This window comes from Schistocerca piceifrons, chromosome 11 (assembly GCF_021461385.2).
Source record: "Schistocerca piceifrons isolate TAMUIC-IGC-003096 chromosome 11, iqSchPice1.1, whole genome shotgun sequence".
NCBI classification, from domain to species: Eukaryota; Metazoa; Arthropoda; class Insecta; order Orthoptera; family Acrididae; genus Schistocerca; species Schistocerca piceifrons.
The window spans coordinates 91,660,079-91,674,315 of NC_060148.1; the positions used below are offsets into that span (position 1 = coordinate 91,660,079).

General features: G+C 42.8%; 1 pseudogene; it reads left to right on the top strand.

Moving 5' to 3' along the window:
• Positions 1-6,627: 6,627 nt before the first annotated feature.
• On the top strand, positions 6,628-6,745 carry LOC124720562 (annotated as a pseudogene).
• Positions 6,746-14,237: the final 7,492 nt, after the last annotated feature.

Sequence of the window (14,237 nt, forward strand, 5' to 3'; positions counted from 1 at the left end):
AGCCTGTGACCGCATCTTTGAGCTCTTCGTCGTCATCAAACCGCTATGACCCGAGCCATTTCTTCAAATGCATGAAGAGGTGATAATCACTTGGCGCCAGGTCTGGGCTGTAAGGTGGATGGATGATAACGTCCCACTTGAAGGACTCAAGAAGGGCCGTTGTTCTGCGAGCAGAGTGAGGACGGGCGTTATCGTGCAAAAAAACCGATACCGGAAGTCAGCATACCGCGGCGTTTGTTCTGTATAGCCCGTCGTAACTTTTTTATTGTTTCACAGTACACGTCTTGATTAATGGTCGTACCACGTTCCATGAATTCAACCAACAACACCCCTTTGGCATCCCAAAACACCGTTGCCATCAGTTTTCTGGCAGAAAAATCTTGCGAGGCTTTTCTTGGTTTGGTAGGCGAATTTGAATGTGCCCACATCTTTGATTGTTCTTTTGTCTCAGGGTTCACGTACTTAATCCAGGTTTCATCACCGGTCACGATTCTGTTTAACAATGGTTCTCCTTCGTCCTCATAACATGATGGAAAGTCTTATGCAGAGGCCATTCTTTGAGTTTTGTGGTGGTCGGTAAGAATTTTGGGCACCCATCGTGCACAGAACTTACGGTAACCTAATCTTGCTGTCACTATCTCGTACAAGAGAGTCTTAGAAATCTGTGGAAAACCAGTAGGCAACTCAGACATTGAGAAACGTCGATTTTCACGAACTTTTGCATCAACTGTCTGAACGAGTTCGTCAGTCACCAATGACGGTCTACCACTCCTCTCTTCATCATGAACGTTTTCTCGTCGACTTTTAAATAAACGTACCCATTCACGGACAACTCCTTCACTCATAACTCTTGGTCCGTACACGGCACAAAGCTCACGATGAATAGCTGGTGCAGAATATCCTTTGGCTGTAAAAAACCTTATGACAGCACGCACTTCACATTTGGCGGGGTTTTCTATTGCAGCACACATTTCAAACTGCCACAAAAACTAAACTAGCGCAGGTACGACGTTCACTCGACCACGGCTTGATGCCGACTGACCTGTTGAGTGCGTGAACGCACAGATGGCGTCGCTGCTCCCCCCACAACCCGCACTGTGACCAATCGGATGTTACTTTCTGAACCGCCCTCGTATGTGCCATAACCATTACTACATGAAGTCAGAAGCAGTAATTAACTGCCCCATATTCAGCTCACTTTTTGCAAAAATATCCGTTTGCCACTTCCTGAAAAAATATTTGTCAAAATGTCCCACAACATGAGACAAACCCCACAGGTTGGCAGCACTGGTAACTACTTCAATGGAGTTCTGAGAGAGATAGTACACTATGGTCGTAGGCCAGTAATCTATGGTGTTAGTAATCTGATACTGGAGATACTTTGATTTCACTGTGTAATTCAAGAATGTAAATGCAATTAATGTCATCATGTTGTGTACATACAAATAAAAATACATGTGCTAACTCAAATATGTTAAATAAGCTGTTACTGTTGCCAATCAGGGTGCAATTTGTCCACTATACAGCAACAAGCATAACGATATATCGATTACAAGCACTTTCCTAGACACACACACACACACACACACACACACACACCAAATAAGTTTGACCTGAGAAACTTTATCCAATATGTCTTATATCGGAAATGTAAATCCTTTGCAAGACAGCACTTTAATCATGGACGTTCACAGAAGTATCTGTAGAAGTGGACAAGATTTTAAAAAATGCCACATTTTCATATAACCGATGTAGTGAGCTTTAGAACGGGTCGTGGTGTTCAAGGTAAAATTTGCTGTAAAGTACACCAAACTTATCGTATCTCAAACGTTTCGCAATTTCTCACTCAATAATTTTATAAGGTAAATTACTTTGGTGCCAAAAAAAAAAAGCAGAGCACATATACAAAGTATAAACTTTATCATGAATACAGAGGCAACCTTTTTCACTTAAAGATCTGTAACTGCAGAAGGCAACGGAAGCCACTGCATTAAAGACACATAATGTGTAGCTGCAGGACATTGGCCTGTAATTTGAAAAAGTCATTATGATCTCTCGATTGACGAAAGATTCCGGAATAGTCCCCCATTCTGATCTCTGGGAGCGAACTACCAAGCAGGAAGTGACCATGAGAAAAAGATTGAATAACCAACGAAACGATAACATTCTACGAGTCGGGGCGTGGAACATCAGAAGCTTGAACGTGGTAGGGAAACCAGAAAAGCTGAAAATTAAAATTCTAAGGCTCAGTCTAGATATTGTTGGGGCAGTGAAGTGAAATGGAAAGAAGACGAGTATTTCTGGTCAAATGGGTATAGGATAATAGGAGCATGATTCGTTATGAATAGGAAAGCAGCACAGAGAGTGAATTACTGTGAACAACTCAGTGATAAGATTCTTCTCATCAGAATCGACTTTAAACAACACCAGCAACGATAGTTGAGAAACACGTGCCGACTTCGCAAGTGAAAGATCAAGAGAAAGAGAAAGTATATGAGGATATTGAATGGGTAATTCAGTATATAAAGGGTGATGAAAATGTAATAGTCATGGCGGGACTGGAATCCGGCCGTAGGGGAAGGAATAGAAGAAAGGGTTATGGAAGAAGATGGAGTTGTATTGAGAATGAGAAAAGAGAAAGAATAACTGAATTTTGCAATAATTTTCTGTTAGAGGGCAGCGTGGAGGGTAAAAATCGTAGAGGGAGACCAAGACATGAATACACTAAACAGATTCAGAAGGATGTAGGTTGCAGTAGGTACTGGGAGATGAAGAACCTTGCACAGGATAGAGTAGCATGGAGAGCTGCATCAAACCAGTCTCAGGACTGAAGACCACAACAACAACAGCAACAACAGTAATACTCTGTTCAAGAATCACAAGAGGAGGAGGTGTACTTGGAAAAGGTCGGAAGATACAGGAATATTTCAGAGTACATCGTGATCAGGCAGCGATTCCGACACCAACTACTGAATTGTAAGGAATTCCCAGGGGCAGATATACACTCTGATCACAACTTAGAAGTGATGAAGAGTAGGCTGAAGTTTAAGAGACTAGTCAGGAAGAATCAGTGCACAAAGGAGTGGAAATACTGAGGAATGAATAGGAACGCTTGAAGTTCTCTAAAGCTATAAATACAGCGATAAGGGAAAGCTCGACAGGCAACTCGGTTTAATAGGAATGGACATCTCCAAAGAGGACAAATAAAGAAGTTGGCAAGAAAAAAAATGGTACAAAGAAGGTAACTATGAAGACTCCATGAGTAACAGAAGAAAAACCTCAGTTGATCGATGAACGAATGAAGTACAAAAATGTTCAGGAAAATTCAGGACTACAGAAATACACCTAGGAATGAAATAAATAGGAAGTGCTGGGAAGCTAAGGCGAAATGGCTGCACGAAAAATGTGAAGAAATCGATAAAGAAATGACTGTCGGAAGGACTGACTCAGCATACAGAGAAGTGAAACCAACTTTCGGTGAAATTACAAACAAAGGCGGTAACATTGAGAGTGCATTGGTAATTCCACTGCTGAATGCAAAGGAGAGAGTGGATAGGGGAGAAGAGTACATGGAAGGCCTCAATGGCGGGGAAGATGTGTCTGATGTGATAGAAGAAGAAACAGATATCGATATAGAGGAGACAGGGGATCCAGCATTAGAATCAGAAGTTTAAAGAACTTCGGAAGACTTAAGATCAGGTAAGGCAGAAGGAACAGATAGCAGGCCATCAGTTTTTCTAAAATCTTTGGAGGAAGTGGCTACAAAACGACTGTTTACATTGGTGTGTAGAATATATGAGTCTGGCGATGTACTCTCTGACTTTCTGAAAAACATCATCCACATAATTACGAAGATTGCAAGAGTTGACAAGTGCGAGAATTATCGCACAATCAGCCTAGCAGCTCATACATCCAAGTTCCTGACAAGAATAGCATAGAGGAGAATGGAAAAGAAAACTGAGGATGTGTTATATGATGCTCAGTATGGGTTTAGGAAAGGTAAAGGCACCAGAGAGGCTGTTCTGACGTTGTGGTTAACGATGGAAACAAGACTAAAGAAAAATCAAAACATGTTCATAGGATTTGTCGACCTGGAAAAGCGTTCGACAATGTAAAATGGTGCAAGATGTTCCAAATTCTGAGAAAAGTAGGCGTAAGCTATAGGTAAAGACGGATAATGTACAAGAGCCAGGAGGGAATAATAGGAGTGGAAGACCAAGAATGAAGAGCTCGGATTAAAAAGGGCGTAAGACAGACGAAAGGGAATACAAACGTTTTAAAAATGAGATTGACAGGAAGTGCAAAATGACTAAGCAGGAATGGCTGCAGGACAAATGTAAAGATTTACAAGCATATTTCATGAGCTGAAACGTAGATAAGACATATAGGAAAACTAAAGTGACATTTGAGAAAAGAGAAGCAGCTGTATGAATGTCAAGAGCTCAGATGAAAAACCAGTCACAAGCAAAGAAGGGAAAGCTGAAGGTGTAAGGAGTATGTAAAGGATCTATACAAGTGTAATGAACTTGAAAGCAATATTATAAAAAGGGAAGTGGATGCAGATGAAGATGAGATGGGAGATATTATACTGCAAGAAGAATTTTAGAATGCTCTGGAATATCTAAGTCGAAACAAGGTCGCGGAAGTAGACGACAGTCCGTCAGAACTACTGATAGCCTTGGGAGAGCCAGCCATGACAAAACTCTTCCATCTGGTGAGCAAAATGTATGAGGCATGTGAAATACCCTCAGATTTCAAGAAGAATGTAGTAATTCCAATTCCATAGTATGCAGTTGCTGAAAATTCCATAGTATGCAGTTGCTGAAAATTACCGAACAGTCACTTTAATAAGTCACGGTTGCAAAATACTAACACAAATTCTTTACAGAAGAATGGAAAATCTGATAGAAACCGACATCAGGAAACATCAGTTTGGATTCTAGAAAAATGCAGGAACACGAGAGGCAATACTGGCCCTACGACTTATCTTGAAAGTTAGGTTAAGGAAAAGCAAACCCACATTTATAGCATTTGTGTTTTTAGAGAAAGCTTTTGACGAGCGTTGACTGGAATAGTCTCTTTGAAATTCTGAAGGTAGCCGGAGTAAAATACATGGAGCGAAACACTATTTATAAGTTGTACAGAAAACATATGGCAGTTATAATAGTCGAGGGGCATGAAAGGAAGGCAGTGGTTGAGAGGGGATGAGATAGGGTTGTAGCCTATCCTCGTTGTTATTCAATACATACATTAAAAAAGCGGTATAGGAATCCAAAGAAAAATTTGGAGTAGGAATTAAAGATCAGGGAGAAGGAATAAAAACTTGAGGATTGCTGACGACATTATAATTCTGTCAGAGACAGCAAAGGACTTGGATGAGCAGCTGAGCGGAATGAGCAGTGTCTTGAGAGGAGGGTATAAGATGAACATCAGCAATATCAAAACAAAAATAATGATATGTAGTGTATTAAATCAGGTGTTGCTAAGGGAATTAGATTAGGAAACGACACGCTTAAAGTAGTAGATGGGCGAAGGAGAGATCGTATAAAATACGCTTTGGCAATGTCAGAAAAGCATTTCTAAAGAAGAGAAATTTGTTAACATATATATTAAGTGTTAGAAAGTCTTTTCTAAAGGTATTTGTCTGAAGTGTTGTCATCTATGGAGATGACCCTTTGAGGATAAACAGTTTAGATAAGAAGAGAAACTTTTGAAATGCGGTGCTACAGAAGAATGTTGAAGATTAGAGGGGTCGATCACGTGACTAATGAGGATTTGATGAATAGAATTGGGGAGACAAGAAATTTATGGCAAAACTTGACCCAAAGAAGGGATCGATTGATAGGACACATTCTGAGACATCACAGGATCTGTAGTTTAGTACTGGAGGTATTTGTGGGCGGTAAAAATCGTAGAGGGAGGCCAAAAGATGAATACAGGAAGCAGATTCAGAAAGATGTAGGTTGTAAACAGTAGGAGTTGAAGAGGCTTGCACAAGATAGAGTAGTGCGGAGAGCTGCATCAGAGCAATCTTCAGACTGAAGGCCACAACAACAAGAAGACAGAGATATAGTCTTTTGCCACTTCTGTTCAATCTATACATCGAAGAAGCAATGACGGAAATCAAACAAAGGTACAGCAGTGAAAGTGAAATTCAAGGCGAAAGGATATCAATGATAACATTCGCTGATGACATTGCTATCCTCAGTGAAGGTGAAGGAGAATTACAGGATCTGCTGGGTGGAATGAACAGTGTAATGAGTACAGAATATTAACTGAGAGTAAATCGGACGAAAGTAATGAAAAGTAGAAGAAATAAAAGCAGGATTGGTGGTTATGAAGCAGATGAAGTCAAGGAATTCTGCTACCTAGGCAGCAAAATACGCATGGCAGATGGAGCAAGGAGGACATAAAAAGTAGATTAGCACTGGTAAAAGGGCATTCTTGGCCGACGGAAGTCTACTAGTATCAAACATAGTCCTTAGTTTGAGGACGTAATTTCTGAAGACGTACATGTGAAGCACTTCATTGTATGCGAGTGAAACATGGACTGTGGAAAAACCAGGCAGAAGAGAATTGAAGCATTTGATATGTGGTGCTATAGAAAATTAGGTGGAGTGATAAGGAGCCAACGGCCTTGCCGCAGTGGTAACACCGGTTCCCGTCAGATCACCGAAGTTAAGCGCTGTCGGGCTGGGCTAGCACTTGGATGGGTGACCATCCCGTATGCCGAGCGCTGTTGGCAAGCGGGGTGCACTCAGCCCTTGTGAGGCAAACTGAGGAGCTACTCGACTGAGAAGTAGCGGCTCCGGTCACGTAAACTGACATACGGCCGGGACAGCGGTGTGCTGACCACATGCCCCTCCGTATCCGTATCCAGTGACGCCTGTCAGCTGAGGATGACACGGCGGCCGGTCGGTACCGTTGGGGCTTCCGAGGCTTGAGCGGACGGAGTTTAGGAAATGGGACGTCCTCCGAAGAATCGGCGAAGAAGGGAATGTATGGAGAACACAAGAAGAGGAGACAGGATGGTAGGACATAAGTTACAACACGAGGTAATAACTTCCACGAAAATAAAAAGCGAGATATACCACTGATCAATACTGCGCAAAGTGGAGAAACACGAAATAAATGTAAAAAAAATGCTTATTCAATTTGGATGCCATCTACGAAACATTTTGCTTATGGTAGTGGATTTACATCATTATTTTCAAACATTCTATTTTTTGATGTTGACATACGTAATAACAATTGCACAAAATGGCTTTTGAAAGCTGCACCTTTTATTAGTCTGGGGAAAAGTGTAGAAAGCCAGGGGAGATAAATTTGGGGAAGCTGCCAAAACAACCCTCAGATTGGCTATTAGAATCGATTCTTAACAGGCTAGACATTCTCGTCTCTCCGGTGTAACATGTTCTTGTACAGCTATGTATACCAAATGGACAGAAGAATTCGTGTTTCTTTTCTTTATGTTGCGCTGTGTTGCTTCATGTACAGTTTAGGAACGTCCAAAATTCTGGAGGGGATGTATTTCCAACCATGAAATTTCACGATTTCCTGTTTCCTACTGCACAAAACAGTATTTCTTCTTTGGACTGATACATTTGACTCGGGAGGTGAATTGTAGCAAAACACCCGAAGAGCATAGCAAGCGCGCGTTGTTCAGCGTCTACTTTTAATTGTTCTACCACGGAGGAGATGCAAGCCAGCATTGTCAGTGAGAGGGTCCGATATGTTAAAAAAGACCTTAAACCGACTCTCATTTTCTCTTGTTCTGTAAGAACAGTAAACCAATTTATTCGATAATTATCTCGAAGTTTTCAACAAGCAGAGATGTACTCTCACTTAGGAGTGCTGTATTTTGGCAAACCACTAAGAAGTAACCTTGCTCCAATCTCCCTTCACACAAAAATGGACTATGAGACTTAACATCTGAGGTCATCAGTCCACTAGAACTTAGAACTGATTAAACCTAACTAACCTAAGGACATCACACACATCCATGCCCGAGGCAGGATTCGAACCTGCGACTGTAGCAGTGGCGTGGTTCCAGACGGAAGCACCTAGAAATGCTCGGCCACAGCGACTAGCTCCCTTCACACTCCAAGGTCATTTTACACTCTTTTTCTTTCAGTTTGGAATTGAGCCGAGGAAATGATCAGCAGTTTTTTTGGGACACTGTAATTGTTACAGTCAGGGAACAAAGGGATCTCCGTTCAACAGGAAAGCTAGAATAATTTTTGGTGCCGAAAATGCAAAGGATCTGGAATAATTCAACTTTACACTTCCCAAAATTTCCTCATTTAGGTATGGATCTGTCACTTTTTGCAATGTAAGAATCATCATTTTCTCCATTAAAGAATGTACCGGCAGACAAATGCATGAGCTTAAAAGAGGATAATTTGGATTATTATCTATTTATCATGTGGCCTTTACACAACGTTTCTTTACACAATATAATTAATTTGTTCTTTTTTTCTACTACTTCATACCTAATAATTCATATTTTGAGTAGAAGGAATTGTCATTCAGAAATTCTTTTAATTTGTTTTTAAATGTTGGTTGGCTATCTGTCAGACGTTTAATGATATTTTGCGAACAACCAAAGGTTTTTGTGGCAGAAGAATTCACCCCTTTCTATGTCAAAGTCATATTTAACCCAGATTAGTGAAGATCATCCTTTCTTCTACTGTTGCATTTCGCTATTATTTTTTAACCGGAATGGGTTATTAATAACACATTTCATTAGTGCATATATGTATTGGGAAGGTACTGTGAATATATATTTGAAAGGAGAGACAGCATTGGTCGTATATTTTTGTTTATTATCGCAAAATCGATTTTCGGTCACTTAGTGACCATCTTCAGTGCTGTAATATATAACTTAAGTTAGTAAGCACTGGTGTCAATAAGCTTACGGCGATCACATAGACTGGAGTCTATGTGATCGCCGTAAGCTTATTGACACCAGTGCTTACTAATTTAAGTTATATATTACAGCACTGAGGATGGTCACTAAGTGACCGAAAATCGATTTTGCGATAATAAACAAAAATATACGACCAATGCTGTCTCTCCTTCCAAATATACCCATTATCTGGTCGTAGTGCACAGGACACTATGGAGTCGCCAATCAATACTGTGAATATGCCGAGTTTCTTAAATAAATGTGTGCAAGGTGATCTTGGGTGGGTTCCAGCTATTGTTCTGATTATACTGATTATACAGTTTCAGGCAGTGAATACTTTTTCTCTTAATGATGAATTGCCCCAAAATATGATGGCATATGAAAGCCGAGAACGAAAACAAACATAGTAGGCTAATTTACTGATATTTTTATCACCAAAATTTGCAATAACCCGAATAGCATAAGTAGCTGAACCTAACCGTACCGGCAAATCAATGTGCTCAGCTAGCCCTCGATGCAGCTCTTTCCATTTCAGCAGGACGGCTCATTTTTACAGTAATTGGAATTGGTAGGAAAGGAAGATATTCAGAAGGAATTGCCTGTAAGGGACCAACCGCGGTGTTTGCCTAAATTGGAAACGGGAAACCACAAAAAGTCTTTTTCAAGGATGCCGGCGGATGGATGCAAACCATCTTCCCTTCTGATTCCAGGGATTGCTAGCTCTGTAGCCCAACACGCAGAGCTAAGCTGGTGGAGGATTTGGAAAAGCTGGTTGTTCTTAACTGTTTTAAAATAAAATAAAATGCATCACAACAAAAGACTGATTCCTGACATTGCATGCTTTTCCTGTAATTGTGCATGTTCAGTCATTTGATAGTACATGAATGCGTGCATGTTAGAAGATTTAAATGTGCATACAATTAGCAACTTCAGTTATTATGGCATTACAAGAGCCTAAATACATTTTGGACGAAAGGAGGAGGGAGGAATGAATTCAAGCAGCGCACTGGAAAAAGTATTTTAGAAACGATCGAACTATAGAGTGTGCTGTCATCACATAAGTATCCATTTCGCTCTCCACAAAGCCCTCCTCATCGTTTCATATCAGGAATGGTTTTCAAAATTACGTACCACTCAGGTGACCACATTGAGCTATATTTTGCCATTTGGGCTACAAATATAGAATATTGAGCAAATTTCTTAAAGAAATGCAACCATCTCGATTTGGACGATATTTTCGTTTATCAAAGCGATTTTGCAGTGACACAGACAAGTCCAAGTGTATTTTTATGGACTGAGTTTAATTTAATGTTGCTTTCAATATTGAAACCGTAGGGTTCTACCAGCTTCCACATAACGGCTCCAGTGTTAAACTTCTATAGTCAGATAACTAGGATACTATGGCAGTGCCTACATACACTCCTGGAAATGGAAAAAAGAACACATTGACACCGGTGTGTCAGACCCACCATACTTGCTCCGGACACTGCGAGAGGGCTGTACAAGCAATGATCACACGCACGGCACAGCGGACACACCAGGAACCGCGGTGTTGGCCGTCGAATGGCGCTAGCTGCGCAGCATTTGTGCACCGCCGCCGTCAGTGTCAGCCAGTTTGCCGTGGCATACGGAGCTCCATCGCAGTCTTTAACACTGGTAGCATGCCGCGACAGCGTGGACGTGAACCGTATGTTCAGTTGACGGACTTTGAGCGAGGGCGTATAGTGGGCATGCGGGAGGCCGGGTGGACGTACCGCCGAATTGCTCAACACGTGGGGCGTGAGGTCTCCACAGTACATCGATGTTGTCGCCAGTGGTCGGCGGAAGGTGCACGTGCCCGTCGACCTGGGACCGGACCGCAGCGACGCACGGATGCACGCCAAGACCGTAGGATCCTACGCAGTGCCGTAGGGGACCGCACCGCCACTTCCCAGCAAATTAGGGACACTGTTGCTCCTGGGGTATCGGCGAGGACCATTCGCAACCGTCTCCATGAAGCTGGGCTACGGTCCCGCACACCGTTAGGCCGTCTTCCGCTCACGCCCCAACATCGTGCAGCCCGCCTCCAGTGGTGTCGCGACAGGCGTGAATGGAGGGACGAATGGAGACGTGTCGTCTTCAGCGATGAGAGTCGCTTCTGCCTTGGTGCCTATGATGGTCGTATGCGTGTTTGGCGCCGTGCAGGTGAGCGCCACAATCAGGACTGCATACGACCGAGGCACACAGGGCCAACACCCGGCATCATGGTGTGGGGAGCGATCTCCTACACTGGCCGTACACCACTGGTGATCGTCGAGGGGACACTGAATAGTGCACGGTACATCCAAACCGTCATCGAACCCATCGTTCTACCATTCCTAGACCGGCAAGGGAACTTGCTGTTCCAACAGGACAATGCACGTCCGCATGTATCCCGTGCCACCCAACGTGCTCTAGAAGGTGTAAGTCAACTACCCTGGCCAGCAAGATCTCCGGATCTGTCCCCCATTGAGCATGTTTGGGACTGGATGAAGCGTCGTCTTACGCGGTCTGCACGTCCAGCACGAACGCTGGTCCAACTGAGGCGCCAGGTGGAAATGGCGTGGCAAGCCGTTCCACAGGACTACATCCAGCATCTCTACGATCGTCTCCATGGGAGAATAGCAGCCTGCATTGCTGCGAAAGGTGGATATACACTGTACTAGTGCCGACATTGTGCATGCTCTGTTGCCTGTGTCTATGTGCCTGTGGTTCTATCAGTGTGATCATGTGATGTATCTGACCCCAGGAATGTGTCAATAAAGTTTCCCCTTCCTGGGACAATGAATTCACGGTGTTCTTATTTCAATTTCCAGGAGTGTATTTTTAACTTACCATGACTCGAGCAGACGAATCAAGGTCGATATTTTTTTCTTTTTTTTCCTTTATTGTGATTTCATACCCCTGCCCCATATGGGCAGGGGAGGGCTGTCAATTCGCCGCTCTTCAGCCGAGTGACACGACAATTTAAAATAAGAATAAAGTGATACATGCATAAGGCGATAAAAAAGGGGGACATAAAACAGAGTAAGGGGAGAAAATTGAGGGAAAAATACACTGACATGGAGACGTTCATGGGGGACAGTTAAAAAGTCACCAGAAAGTTAAAAAACACAGCTGGCGATTCTTAGAACACAGAGAAGACACTGGATGCACATGCACAGGTTAAACATGGGCCACAGTATTAAAACCACTCCAGAACAGCATACTTAAAACCCACTTGGAGCACACACGACGAAGAATAAAACTGCCAGGTGGGACCGGCCGAGGGAAAGGTCAGAGAGGATGGAAATGGAGGGGACAGAAAGGGGCAGCCGGGGAGGCAGCGGGATGAAAAGAGGAGAGGCGTCAGTGGGTGCACCAAGGTTCAGGAGACAGGTGGGGTGGGAGATTAAGGGGGAAGACAAGGCAGGAGGAAAATGCAGAGACACTGAAAGGGGCCACAAGAGAGGGAGGGGGAGTAGGAGGGGGAAGCCGCTCAGGAGAAGGGCGGGGGAGGAGAGGGAGCCCTGAGGAGGAGGCAGGAAGATGGGGTTAGAGTTGGTCTCTTCTTTCTTGTTCTAAACTTATCCATAATTAGAATCTACTACAACAGCACACATCACAGGAACAATAAACGGTAGCAGTTACATACCTTCAACTGCAAGTAAGAACTTAACTGATTAACAAAACAACAAATGAGATCAAGCAAGCCCAACAACTGAAGACATGCGCGGAAAAACGGGCTAACCCTCAAATGTAAAAATTTAGAGGTAAGTGCTGCCATCTGTTGCTGGGTACAGGAACTATCAAAATTGACATTGGTCTCACCCCTAAATATAACATTTGGGTGTAATACAACGCAGAGGATTTCTTGCGCTTCGCTAGATATGATTTCTGTAATGTCAAAAATGGGCCAACCTACCGCTACACTCCGGATTCCCTCCAGCAGAAACAAGCTGAGTAGCAGATAGTGAATACTGTGCCATATGATAAATAGACAATTAACTGTTATTTGAAAAGATTTGGGGGCTGAGGTAGATTATACTGGAATTAATAAAAGTGTAAAGACGAAATATAATTCTCATGTACTATGTACAAGGGCGTTCAAAAAGAAATGAGCCGGAGGCATTATTACAGAAACCAGTACCTGTATGTTAGGAGTACGGACCCTGTCTTGTCCAACTGTGACGCAAGGCAGTGAATGGCTGACTCATAAAATTCCTGGGGCTGCGATGTTAACCAGTTCCACACGTACAGCTGGACCTTGTCGTCCGGGGTGAATCGTTTGCCCCTCAGAGCCCTTTTAAGGGGACCAAAAGTGGCGTAATCACAGGGAGAGAGGTCCGGACTGTATGGAGGATGGCCGAGAATCTCCCATTTGAATTTCTGCAGGAGTGCCTCGTCTGCGTTGTACGTATGAGGTTTTGCATTGTCGTGGAGCACAATGACCCCACGGGTAAGATTGCCGGTTCGCTTTGATTTGATCGCTTGGCGAAGGGTGGTCAAGGTTTGCGAGTAACGCTGGGCATTCACTGTTGTCCCATGCGGCAGGAAATGAATCAGAAGGGAGCCATCTCGGTCAAAGATGAACGTCAGCATAACCTTACCTGTGGATGACGATGTCCAGCTGTACGTGAGGAACTGGTTCACATCGCAGCCCCGGGAATTTTATGAGACAGCCATTCACCGCCTTGTGTCACAGCAGGATAAGTGTCTCAACAGCCAGGGTCAATACTACTAACATACAGGTACTGGTTCCTGTAATTATGCCTCTGGCTCTTTTCTTTTTGAACGTCCCTTACAGTATCAATCATTCGGGTCAATTCTAGTGTCCAGTTCCAGCCGTCGGCTTTGAGCATTGACGCCAAACCTAAGACAAAGGCTATCACCATATTCGTAAACAAACGAATGTAGCATACGAAAAACTATAATCACAGTTAATTACTCATCCACGAATTACATCGAAAAGATATGAAGGTAATGAAAGTAAATAATAATAAAAAAGAGGAGTACACGAATAAATTATTATTGTAATTTATGCGAGTGAGAGAAGTACAGAGTTCATTACAGTATATCACACTGTGAAGTCGTAATATTGTGAAATACCGTTAATTTATTATTAAATAATTATTGAATTAACAGGACTACGGGGGGAGGGGGGGGGGGGTCTGGGAGAAACTAAAATGTAGCACAACAACAGGAAAATGAAATAAATAATAACATACATGAAAGAAAAAACTGGAGGATGAAATGTAGAGAAACCGACACAGAAATCCTAAAAGAAACGAGATTACACAAGCAATGAAAACTCACAAAATGTAACAAACAT